The sequence below is a fragment of the Ctenopharyngodon idella genome, chromosome 4 (assembly GCF_019924925.1).
Source record: "Ctenopharyngodon idella isolate HZGC_01 chromosome 4, HZGC01, whole genome shotgun sequence".
NCBI classification, from domain to species: Eukaryota; Metazoa; Chordata; class Actinopteri; order Cypriniformes; family Xenocyprididae; genus Ctenopharyngodon; species Ctenopharyngodon idella.
The window spans coordinates 1546187-1557309 of NC_067223.1; the positions used below are offsets into that span (position 1 = coordinate 1546187).

Below are 11123 nucleotides of genomic sequence, written 5' to 3' on the forward strand. Positions count from 1 at the left end.
ACCATTATCACATCATATTTGAGGTTTAGTGCCATGCTAACCTTTGTAAAGAAGTCAGTGTATTACAACTGAGCAGCGTCTACATTTTCTTTGTAAACCTATAATTAACATCAATCATAATGGGAAGTATTATGAGTTGACAGACCTTTTCCCTTTTTGATAGTTAGCTTTAGATTGTTTAAAGTGTGTTAGAAATAGTTGAAGTGGCCAATTTTAAATTTACCCATGTAACACTGACATGATTTGTGCTCTTGGTTAAAGTGTGGTTGGAAATTGCACTCTGATTGTGAGTAAGATGTTCCAGTGCCCGACATTTGCAGTTCCTCTAATTCACACATACTGTGTCATACCACAGAAGGTACTTAGTATGTTCTTATCTTTCTTGTTTTTTGATAGTTTTGTTTTTCTGTCCAAATGTGTTTTTATTATGGATGGTGGAGCACTTGCACACATTACACACGGTGTTCAGTGTTAATGTACAGTACAATGCTTTAAAAATATATTAAACACATTACCTTTGTGTAAACTAAATCATGTCTTTAAATGCACATAATCCTTCAGAAAATGTGTTTTTTTTTTTTTTTTTTTTTTTTTACAATAATGCTGTGGTTTCCAAGCAATTATTGTGAATTAAAAGAGTCAAGTAAAATTTTCTACAAATCTCAGTTGTTTCATGTAACACTTTTTTGCTCTGGTGTTTATTTTATAAGAGATCTCAATGCCTCAAACTGAGCTCAGATTGGTCTAGAAGATGCCAAAATCTGCTATCAAAAGTCAGAAATCAAAATATGACTCAATATTTTTCATTAAATTCCTCTATAATTGTAAGTCAACAATAGTCTCATTTTAGGAGAAACATCTGAGCCAAGCTTTGAAAGAGCAAGATTTGAGCAATAATATCTCTTGAAACCTATAAAAGGGCTTCATTCACCTCTGTGGTTATAGAATTTACATCTTGGTAGGTAAGGCTGAAGCCACAACAATTCAGAATGTCAGCAACTCCAATAGAATAGACCAAGTAAGCAAAAAGTGCTCAAATAAGGGATAAACGAGCTCTCAATCCTTCTATACAACAAAAATCCAAGCTTATGCTTTGAACTGCAACAAAAGCTCGTGATCAACAGCTTTTACTACACTTGTGTGGGAAATGTTAGAGAAAAAAGTAAGAAAAAACATGTTTTCCTCTCACAACTGAAGAAAAAATCTTCTTGATACATCCCACACATGGTGTTTTAAAAGATCACATTATGTTTTCAGAAGACTAGGTTCTCGACTGCAAAGTTAATTTCTACACGGTTTTCCTCCACGTTTTGTGGTTTCCTGCAACTGCCACACGAACAGCTACAGCAAAACCAACTGAAAAAGGTTGCAGAATGTATGTAATGGTGGATTTAACATATTAGTAGTGAATTTCTAGACAACAGTCAACAGCTAACTTAATTCTAGTCAGCAGTTGCAACAGCAGCACTGACAGTGTGTTTCTCCTTTATTGATATCATTGCAGCTCTGTTTACGTGCGGTTATTATAATTAATTATTTAAACTAAGCTTAAATTTAACCTGAAGGCTCATATATAAAGTAAAGAGAATAAAAACAACACTTACCCCGCACAGTTCAACGCAGCCGTTCAATGCTGAACTCTAAAAGTACGCCTGCTTATAGAACTTGTGTAGACCTTCAGGTTGCGCGGGCACGTCACGAGCGCGTTTCACACCTCTCATCACACACTAAAGGAAGCAGAAAACAAGTGCTTTGCGGTTTGCAAAATTGCAGTTACCTGCAAAAATATAGGTCAGTGTCTTTTAATGACATGCTCGATTGACATACTCAAAGTTCGCATTCTTGATTTAATGTTATTAAATCATAAGTGAATTTTTCAGCATATTTTGTCGTAGATCCGAAGACGTAGGCTAAATATTGCATAAAATGTTTTGTAGCCTGCTTTATTTTATTATAATTTTTAAATTATTTTTATTATTAAGAAGCAGGGGAGTGTTTACGAATGCTACAATGTTACATTTGTCTGTCAGCATTTCAGGCAAACAAAGTCCTGTTTTCTGTCGGCTCTTTTGACTCGTTTTGAGTCGAATCTTCTCAATGAATTAGTCAGACGGTTAGTAAAACGTATTGAAATGGTTTGCGATTCTGCCTGAATGATTTGAACGGCTCCCTCACAAAGGGAATCGTTTAGATATGAAGTTATTTATAGCCTATAAGACTTTACAAAAAATGATTTAAATACAGATATGTTACAGAAATGTAATAGACACAATTTGATAGACACACTTGTTCTACTTAGGAGATTTGATTTTTTTTTTATTCTTATAACACCCATATGAAAAAATACTATAGTAATTTATGAGTCATTCTACGAAACGGGTGCCATTTGAGTCCGCTACGTTTGATCAGATGCATAAGGCACAAAAAATGTCCCAAAGTGTGTTTCCAAAGCTTAAAGTTCTTAATTCAAGTGTTCTTTTTAACATGATTTATGATAAAATGTTTTTTTTTTTTTTTTGAAGATTATCATACTTTTTTTAATCATTTTTCATTATTACATAGCCAATTTCACATGTCCGTGCTAACCAACATGACATTTGCATCTAAAATATCACCAAATAAGTTATATATTTTTTTCAAACATATACTATTTTCAGGATTATATTTGTGTCCCTGTTTACATAAGATATATTTATTCACAATAAACCTTATTTTTTTTGTAAATATTTTATGATTTGTGCGCGTCGCTCAGTTTGACTTACCACCCCGTCACACTAACTTGTTTTATCTATAAATAAAGCACTGTTCCTTTAAATGATATCACAAAGCCGAAGTGACATCATTTGAGCCTTATAGCCACCAAGAACAAAAGCAGGCAACTATGTAATTTTTTTTTACACTGTTTATTTGTTGCTTTATCATGTTAGGCAGGGCCCGTAAAGCTCAAACCAACCACCCCGTCACGCAAAATAGATAGGGAAAATTGTTTTTAATTATTTTTTTTACATTATTAATACAAAGAAAATTATATTTCAGATTGAATGCATGTATGCTAGGTGAGAAACTTGACCACATGGGAGATTTGCGGACATTTTGGGATGAAATTTACCACCCCGTCACATACCACCCCGTCACGTTTTGTTGTGACGGTGTGGTAAATTTCATCCCAAAATGTCCCCCGATAAAAATCACGTTCTGAGGGGTATAATGTTTTTTTTGTTTTGTTTTTTGGCAGGGTTCCCTTGGTAAAATGTGCATTCCAAGGGCTAAATATCATGTTATTTGGGCTCGCTTCAACCCGTGGACATGAAAAACAACCAGCGGCAACAGTGTAAAAGTAGCCCAATTCCTCGGGAAAACCGCAGACTTGGCAACACTTTGGTTTTTTCACTCACTCACTCACTCACTCACTCACTCACTCACTCACTCACACACTTTTTACTCAATTTGAATGTCTCCCCTCCCCCAGTTTTTAAAGTTTAAAACCAGCAGATTATATAGAAAAACACTCTGTCCATACCACCCTGTCACAGTGAACCACACCCTGTCACATCAGTTACCACACTGTCACAGGGTTATTTTGTTAAAAGTTTATGGAAAGAAAATGAAATATTACATAAATTAATGTTGAATGATGTTCTTGCTGTGTGGACTAATCAGATAAATGTAACTTTATTTGATTTTTAAGTGAATTCATTTTTTTCAATACAAACAATGAAACGTCAAATTCATATTTCAAGAATAAATATGTAAGAATAAAAAAAAATTATTAAATTAAAGACTTTCTATTGATGGTTTCCAAAAAAAGGGACATTTTACTATTAGGAAAACATTAGATTTTAAAAATCTATTTCTTGTTTTACTACTCCAATGGCATACATATTGTCTGTGACGGGGTGGTACAAGAATGGCTTCCTTGCCTGAATAAAAAGGATAATATTAACAAAGATTTTGTGCCTGAGGTGGAAAAATATGTTTTTTGGAGGATCTTTCAAGTTGTAGGTTTGTTTAAAAAGAAGTATGTTCTTAATGAAAATTTTGAAAAATGCAAAGTGGAAAATGCACCCGTTTCGTAGAATGACTCTTATATTAAATGCTATAGTGTTTTTTAACCATATTGTAGTATACTGTATATATTAAAGTATTTACAACACTTTGTTAATGAATGCTACAGCATACTGTAGTATTAACTATAGTGAACTGATAAACTGTAATAGCTAAATACTGTAGTATACTTTAGTTTTTACTACAGTAAACTGTAGTGTATCTTGTAGTATAATATACCATATAGCCTAGTTGTAGAAAACTTAGTACAGTATTTGGTAAAGTTATTTGTTTATATCAGGGGAGACCGGGGGCAAATGTAACAGGCGGCAATTGTAACAAATTACACCAATCAGAAACGAGACAGAACCATGAAACTCATTTTGCATGTGCTGTGTGGAGATCCCTCTCTGCATGCCAAAGGACAAGCTTCTAAATCATACTTGGTAAAGTTTTTCTACAAAGACTCATTTTTGAGGTATAAAAGTTTTTTTTTTTTTTTTTTTTTCATCTACAGTATTTTCCTCATACTGTCTTAACCATTAATGTCTATGAATTTAAATCTGTCTTGTTTTAATTACCATTCTGTTGTCTTGATATCTTTGTCAAACATTAGCTTTGTTGTTTCAAGCTAGCAGGGTAGCTTGTCACGGGGTGGTACAGTCGGGGGCAATTGTAACACTGCATTACAGTTGCCCCAGACACCATCAAAATAGTGTCCAGCTTAGTAAGGACATCAAAATAGATTGATAGATTCCAATAATTTAAGAAAAGTGTTTTTGCCTCTCAATCTGGGGATCCATTTTACTGAATAGGCCCTGTAAACTCTCTGTTCACAGCATGTCTAGCTAGGTTCAGACCAAGGAAAACAGCAAGGGGAGTTAATTAATTGTTCTGTATAATATGGATGTAATGGATATTGAATAGTTTTAACTATATCTATATTCTCTGGAGTTTATTGTGGTCATTGGTATTTGTATGAAGATATAACATGTGTTGTTACAATTGCCCCCATATGCTGTTACAATCGCCCCCGCATGTGGGGGCGGATGTAACATTTGACTTCTAATGCTTCAATCAATATTGTGACTCTAACATTGCTTGTAAAAACATTTGGTGACTGTTAACAAGTAGAACACAGATACAAGTTACTGACATAAAAATTGTATCTAAATATTTCAAAAGGTTTTTCAGTAATGACAACATGACCAAAATTTGTTACATTTGCCCTCGGTCTCCCCCTACTATAGTTGTTATATTACCACAGCAACTATAGAATTACCACAACAAATTAATTCAAGTACTTTACTATAGTATGGTTCAAAAACACTATAGTATTTACTATAAATTACTATAGTATTTTTTTCATGTGGGATGTAGTCGATTAAATTACAGCTGACTATTTTCTATATATTATGTTTATTTTTAAGTAGGCTAGACTAGCTTGCCCAAAAACACTGCTAGAAAGTAGGCCTAAAAAGGTTTATCCGGCACAAAATACTATAGTGACAGAAAATCCTGGATACGTAAATGCACATTTTTGACTCGTGATTGGAGTCGGTGGATCATTTTTTGAACCGGTTCTTAGAAACCAAACGATTCAGTAAAATGAATCATACGTCCCAACTGTAGCAGGCGACTGTTCTGCCAGCAGGCGGCGCTAAATTCAAAAAAAAAAAAAAAAAAAAAAAAAAAAAAAAGTGCCGAAGAGACACCCATTTTCTCAAAAAGACAGATAAGTGTAATTTCTCTTTCTGAAAATGTTTACTGATCACAAAAACTGTTTTATTTTATTTTATTTATTTTAATATAAATTATATTTTTTATTTTATTTTATTTTATTCAAGCAACATAATTTGAGTAAAATAAAAGATAAAAAAATAAGTGTAGGCTATATTTAGGAGCAATAGTGATATGTCACAATTTATCACTATGTGCAAATACTGTTTGAGAAACATTTAAGTATGTACAAAATAATGACTTGTTATAACCAGCCTGCTATTTTAATCACTTTAATCATGTTTTTTTTTTTTTTTTTTTTTTTTTAAAGCTCTAAATTACATTGTTAAATATTCATGACAACATTCTATAAAAGCCAACAGATAAATTATCCCTTGAAATATTATGGTGTGGATATGCAGTGTATAAAGTAGTTATAAACATATAATAAAATAGGCAATTAATGTTATAAACAGCTAAAAGACAACCAGTTAACCAGCTACGGATGGAGGATTGATTTGTATGGTGCATTTTTTGTAGTAGCCATGGGAAGGAAGATGTGATGAATTGTGAGAGGATTTTTTTTCTTTATTGCACTCTTTGTTTTGGGGAAAGTAAGTGAGTGGCATTAAAGAGAGAAAGATGAAGGAGAAATAGGGAGGGGTGGGATGGAGAGTTGGAAATATGGGGGGATGGGACGGAGAGTAAGAGAATTGTAATTGTTGCGTTGCATCAGGGAACGTGCCTTCACTCTATATTTTTGTTGCCATGGAAACCTGTGAGGGAGCTGGCGGATGTCTGGGAGACCCCCAGCGAAAGTCCTCCACACTCTTTCACACACACAGAGAAAGAGAGAGAAATCCTGTGTGGCTGTGTGGGTATGTCTGAATAAATTTCATTTTAATTATTTGAATGGAATCCAAAGCTTTGGAAAGAAGCGATTGTTGTGTCTGTTATTTAGATTTATGATAAAATCCCACGGATTGCCCAAAGCCCCACTTAATCTCAATGTGTAGCTAATTAATAAAAGCTCTAGGGAAATTAACTCATCGCTTAACTTCATTTTATCTAATGAGATTGATTTACACCAATTATGACAGAATGAAATACTGACCGTAGAATATCACTGTTAAACAAGATAATGATCGTGATGACTGATATTTTGATTGCTAGCATCACTTTTTTTTCTTTTACTCCTCTAGATATACCAGATATATATCTGATAAAAGATTTATATATGGCATGGATACTTACATTCATGTTTCATAAATTGAAGTACAAAATTCATAATTCCAAAGTAAAAAAAAAAAAAAAAACATTACATTGCAATACATTACATGATACTTGACCTCAATTTTTGACATTTCATAGTTTTGTTTTCCACTCTGTTTTACATATTTCAATACTGAAAAAAATATTTTTAATGTTCACAGTAAAGGACTTTGCTGTATATTTTGTAATTTTTACTGTAAATTAACTTTACTGTACAGTATACATACAAGAAAATTGTTTACTACTGTAAATTACTACTGTAAATCAAAGGCAATGTTATATGAAATAATATAATATAATAATAATCATAACAGACACACACACACACACACATATATATATATAGTCAAACCAAAAATTATTCAGTTATTATTGATATTTTTGATATATTTATATCTATTTATCAAAAATATTTATATATAGTTCTATAGTTCCTTTATGTAAGTGAGGATAGCAAAATAAATGACATATTGTACCCAAAAATTCTTCATACAGTGGACTACCAGTAAAATTGATAAAAATTTGGAACCAAAAATTATTCAGACACTTTGACCTGACCATGTTTTGCTTAAGTGTTATCTGACATAATTAAGATTATTTTTTTCTGACACAGTTTAACTCTGAGATCTTGTCATATTTTATTACCATTTTTTAAACTATAGTGAATAAACTGTATTAATGAATGAAATGTTCAAGGTCTCTGAAAAATTTTTGGTTTGACTGTATAAATAAATAAATAAATAAATAATTCATATATACATATATATGTGTGTGTGTCTTTTCACTTAATATATTTAATAATTAAGCATATTTAAAGCTTATTTAATAAATAAGCATAACATTCGCATATTCACAGTTCTCTGATGTTGATTAATGGACACATGACGTGCAGGTAAGCAAATGAAATATTTCATCTTTTTTAGTGTGTGTTAATTTCTTTTAATTTATTTCTTTTAATTTGATTTAATTAATCATTAGCTTTTCATGAACTCACTAACCCTTGACAGTTCCCGAACCCTAGTTTGGGAAACCCTGATATAGCCTAATGTTTAATGCCCTTCATATTGTGGAATATATTTTCTTTATCTTTGTATTTTTATATCAATATAGTATCAATAAGATTGTCTTATTCAAATCAATATGATAAACAAGTTAGGTCAAAAATAATCTAAAAGTAATCCAAAAAGTAATCAGAGTATATTACCTAAAATGTGTAATGTAACAGATTACGTTACTAACTACAAATTTCATTATGTAATTTGCAATCTGTAATGGATTACAATTTGTAAGTAATCTACACTATATATAATTTAAACATTTATTGGTTACACTCTATTTTAAGGTGTCTTTGTTACAGTGTAATTATATATTTAAGTACTGAGTAATAACAATTTACTGCATGTACTTACTATAGGGTTTAGTTTAGGGTTAGTCGCATGTAATTATGCATAATTTATTGTTATTACTCCAGTAACTACATGTAATATGTGTAACAAGGACACTGTAAAATAAAGTGTTACCCATTTATTTTATTTATATACAAATAAACATAAAAATTATTAAAGATAAGACCGAAGATAGCATTTTTTTAATAAAGTGTTTTAGCTTTTCACATATCACTGTGTGATCTTGCTTTTATAGTTTTGCTAAAATGGAACGTTATTTCAGGACATGTGCTTTTGCCTTGTTGAGAAACTAATTAGATGCGTTGCAAAACCCAAAAGCTTAGACACCATCTGTGCTAACAAAAGCAAGTTGCTAACTTGTGTATTGTCTTGACTTATTTTCAGCAATGGATAAAACAATTAAATCCAGTTAGACTTTTTAATAAGCAGTTATTTTTTTAATAAGCAAAAACTGTGGCCTGTACTAATGAACTCTGGACTAAAAAAAAATATATATATATATAATGCATTTCAAATTGTTTATGTTGTGTAGAAAACATGTCTCGAAGACAAATGTAACACAAGGCCTGTTTATGCTTAAGGGAAATGATAGGAAACCACTTTCTCTATTATTGCTTCTGTTAGTGTTATTTTTACAGGAAGTATGAATGAATATGAAACAGTTTTCTCAAAACCATCTCTGTTTAAACAGCTCGCATGCTGAGATTGTACTGAGTCATTCACAGTGAATACAAATGAATGTACAACACACAAACACACACACACAAACACACACACACACAACAAACAAACACAAACACACAAACACACAGATTGCTGGAATGCCCCATGCAGTGAAATATCCAGCCGCGTGACTGAATTGGCTGTTGAGAGAAAAGTTTAGTGAAAAAATATTCATAATGTGAGTGATACTTTAAAACAGCATACAGGAAAACCTAAATACTGTGGTTCATTTAGATGAAAACAGTTTATTTTAGGTTGTATCATTTTAACTGAAAGGTTTTTCTTTCTTTTTTTTTTCTTTTTTTTTGAGCTAATCGTATTCAGTTTGTTTTCACTATTACAGCACTTTTCCAAAACACTCCTCCATGACTGGAACAGACAGGAAATGATGCGTTGTGCTTTGTGCCATCTGAGAGACTTTGTGTCACCAGATAGAATGAAAACAAGCAGAATCAGACACAAATGTATAAAAAAAAAATCTCATGATAGACATACAATTGTAAAGAACAATCACAATTAAATCTCATATACAATTGGAAATGGTTGTTTCTTGTATACAGTAATTTGATTAAATAGAGAGCAAATGGAGAATCTCAGATGTTTAATGAAAAACAGGCATTTAGCCTACAGAAAATCTTGCCATTAGCTGTCATTTGTGTCACATTTTATCAGATTTGTTATCTGTGACCAAAATTGTGTTGGTTCTTCTTCTAATGGAAAGTTACACAGCATGCATGTTAAAGTGCAGATTATATAGGGAGATTATATATTTTTAAAGAATAGCAAATAACATTTTGGTCTTTTACTCAAATCAAACAACAGTATGGGCTATTTAACAAGCCATTTGACTTTTTTGGATCTCAAAATGCCCCAAAGGACTCAAAACAACCTTGAAGCCCATTTTTCTCTTTTAGCATATGTCTTTGACATCTCTTCTCAAAGCCTCCTCCTACTTCTTCACTCAGCCTTTTCTGTATTTCAAAAAGGGAATCTGCAAGCTATTGTCTGAACATGAATTGGATCACCTACTTACATTCATGTCGCTTTAATATTTTCCCAATGGAACACGTAAAGAAAATGCAAGCATACACTCTAAATGTCTCACTCGTGGAAGTCCAAAGCATGACGATAAAGATAAAGATACGAAATAGCCTTTAATAGTACACTGTATACCCTAACTCTCAAAATAATTAATTGGTTTGAGTAGGACAAACTTAAATTAAACAAATTAGTTCAGTCAAACTAACTTTTATGGGTATTTAGCACTTTCTTTTTCTGTCAAGTTCACAGAACTGATATATTTTGAGTAAACTGAACTGTTTCATTGTTTTGAGTTTTATGAACTTTATTTCTTTTAATTTAAAAGAACTTAAGTTTAACTGAAACTGGGCTGGGATTTCTATTTCTCAGTATGCTTTGCCCATGGCACTCGAAAGGAAGAGTAAATGCTAAAATTAAGTGTTATATAATTTTTTCTTGTGCAAGATTAATGGTAAGGGAGATTTAGTAGTGATTAATGTTTTGTTATGCTAATTTAGAAGAGTTTCTGTTTATGTGAGTTTTTGGAGAGTTACCATCATGGTGACAAGTGGTGCATGTGGCTTGGTTTGAGAGCAAGTATGTTAAATGCTTTATATTTCTGCACTCATTTAGCAAGTGCTATACCATGCTATTGTTAACATGTTAGCAAGTTAGCATTTTCTGAATTAGCTTGTTATACAGTTGTGCTCAGAATTATTGGCACCCTTGGTAAATATGATCAAAGATGAGTGTAAAAATACATCTGCATTGTTTATCCTTTTGATCTTTAATTCATAAAATTAGCAAAAATCTAATCTTTCATTGAAGGAAAAGAATTGAAAGTGGGGGGAAAATCACATTATGAAATAAATGTTTTTCTCAAACACGTTGGCCACAATTATTGGCACCCTTTTATTCAATACTTTTTGCAACCTCCTT

At 32.0% G+C, this 11123-nt stretch overlaps 1 protein-coding gene across 3 annotated transcripts in view; it reads right to left on the reverse strand.

The window, feature by feature from the left end:
- The window catches only part of prkcq (protein kinase C, theta), a 30049-nt gene extending 28335 nt beyond the window's left edge, over positions 1 to 1714 (reverse strand). For all 3 annotated transcript variants that reach the window (XM_051891214.1, XM_051891215.1, XM_051891213.1), the window contains exon 1: positions 1605 to 1714. The gene's annotated coding sequence lies outside the window, so the exon portion shown is untranslated. The remainder of the gene's footprint in view (positions 1 to 1604) is intronic.
- Positions 1715 to 11123: the final 9409 nt, after the last annotated feature.